This window comes from Vanessa cardui, chromosome 10 (genome assembly GCF_905220365.1).
Source record: "Vanessa cardui chromosome 10, ilVanCard2.1, whole genome shotgun sequence".
Classification (NCBI taxonomy): domain Eukaryota; kingdom Metazoa; phylum Arthropoda; class Insecta; order Lepidoptera; family Nymphalidae; genus Vanessa; species Vanessa cardui.
This window is the reverse complement of record NC_061132.1, coordinates 13,579,810-13,582,247: the sequence shown is the minus strand read 5'-3', so window position 1 is coordinate 13,582,247 and position 2,438 is coordinate 13,579,810.

Sequence of the window (2,438 nt, the reverse complement as noted above, 5' to 3'; positions counted from 1 at the left end):
ACGGAGGTGTTGTACAACGTGCGATAGTCGGTGATTTGTTCAATTATACAATTACGCTTAGCGAAAGGAAGTGTTGGGTCATTGCACTCCAGGAATTGGACCGTAAGGGATACTATATGTATATAGTTATGGACGTAATTATTGAAATCAATGAATGTTTTGGGTGGTTCGAAATTTAAAAGTAAAGAGTTTCAGGAACAAAAAGTTTTTATATGTCATCCTATACATGTGATCCGATTTGAAAAGAAATTTTCAATTAATAAAATAACATATAGGTATACTGTATTGTCAATACTTTAATAAAAACGTTCAAAATAGGAAGGTAAATTGTCAAGTACAAATATCTTAGTAGGTTCATAGTCCATAATTGCTCAAAACATAGACATGAAAAAAAATGTACAAAATTTTAAATATCATACTAGAGTTTATTCACCGCACCAATCCGAACTGGTTATTGTGGGTTCTATGGGAGACTTTATCATAAGATTTCATTCATTTCGAACATAATCTTCCTAACATTAAAAAATAAATCAAGCACAATTCACTAGATATCGTTTCGCAAATTTCTTTTCAGACTTTTTTTAATCAAGGAGCCTTGAATGATACTATTTAAATATACTAAATATAAGCTATACGCATCTTAAAGTAAATACTTTTTATGAGTTTTAATGGCAGAATAGGAAAAAGTCGTGTGCAAGCCGTTTAAAAAAAAAAACTGTTAGTAGACACATACTATTAGCGCGGCAACTTTTCTCTTTGATTTCAAACGTGACAATAGTCGGGTAACTTCTCATGGGTATAATTAATAACAATTAACAAACAATCCCCGCACAGAACAGAAGAGTGTACCGAGACACGTTTTTGTGTAATCATGTGTTAATATCATTTTCTAGTAAGTGCATTGTTTTACTAAAATGGCAAATTGCGAAGCAAATCGGTCTCTTTCACATGATATTGTTATATGACTTGATAAACATTGTAGGTGATGTATTTAATGTGAGTGTGTGTAAAAAAATAGAACACTGGTTTTTTTTTTCGTGGCAGAGGTCGTGCATTCCAAGTGCTGGTCAAAATTTATTTGAATTAGGGCAATGTAAGTTTTATAACTGTCAATAGTTATATTCTAAAATTAAAAAAATAAATCATAACGGTGGATTTCAAATACGAAAGTAGCGATTATAAGTTATAGTGGCGTGTGCATCTCTTCAGACCATAGACAAAAATATGTGTATAATATTTGATGTTAGTTATCTGACCAGAAAATAATTACGAGTGTCTCTGGTGGTTTTGTTTTTAGGTTCAGTACAGTACGGTAATTATACAAAAATAGCAGATAAATTAATATCATAAAAATCTATAGTACCTAGAATCAGCAACATTGTAATTAAATATTGATAAAATAAATGCAAGCTGAATTAAAAAAAAAAACACAGTATTGACCTTACATAAGTAATATTCGATTTTTATAATCTATCTAAAGGACAATCGCATGCATAATATTAATGAGATTATGAGAAGGTAAAATATGATTCTTATATCAACAAACACAAATATACTTCTCGTTTGAAGAAACGCATTCTAGTTATGTGTTAACGCGACCTTATAAAGTTACGAGCATTTTTCTCTCTTTTCGTCACCGATTATTTGACATGCGAAGTAGAGGAAAGTAACAGCCTGAAAATTTCCCAATGCTGGGCTAAGGCCTAAGGAGAAGTTTGGAACATATTCCACCACGCTGTTCCAACGCGGTTTGGTGGAATGCATATGAATGCAGAATTTCGATGAAATTAGACACATACAGGTTTCCTCACGATGTTTTCCTTCACCACCGAGCACGAGATGAATTATAAACACAAGTTAAGCACATATTTATAGTGGTGCTTGTCTGGGTTTGAACCCGAAATCATTGGTTAAGATGCACGCGTTCTAACCACTGGGCCATCTCGGCTTGGAAAGTAGAGAACACAACCCTATTTTTAATCATCCCATAAGCAACATTTATAGGTAAACCCTTTGATAAAATAATTCGCTAATGGAGCTATTCATTAAAAACGATTTTATATCAATTCTTCGATAAAGAACTTAATTGAATTTTATTTACTTCAATATTTTTTTGCTCAACGTCAATCCAAGGGGAAAGATATTCTCATATTATTAATTAAAGAAGTTTCAATGGTCACTGCTGTAGTTAATTGTTCTTGAGGCCATTGCGTTTCGTTCACACATTTCAAAGTAATTTTTTATCGGGAAAGAAAGCTCGAGGAATCACTATAATTGCGTAAATGTACTGAATGCTAAAACTGGTGAGAAATATTTGGAATCACTTGGAATTACCTAATGCGGCGGGAATTGGGAGGCTTTAATTGAAAACAGCTTTTTATGGTTTCCGTGCTTTCTGATTTCGCCGGTTAATTTTATTTTGGTTTCGAATCTCTGAC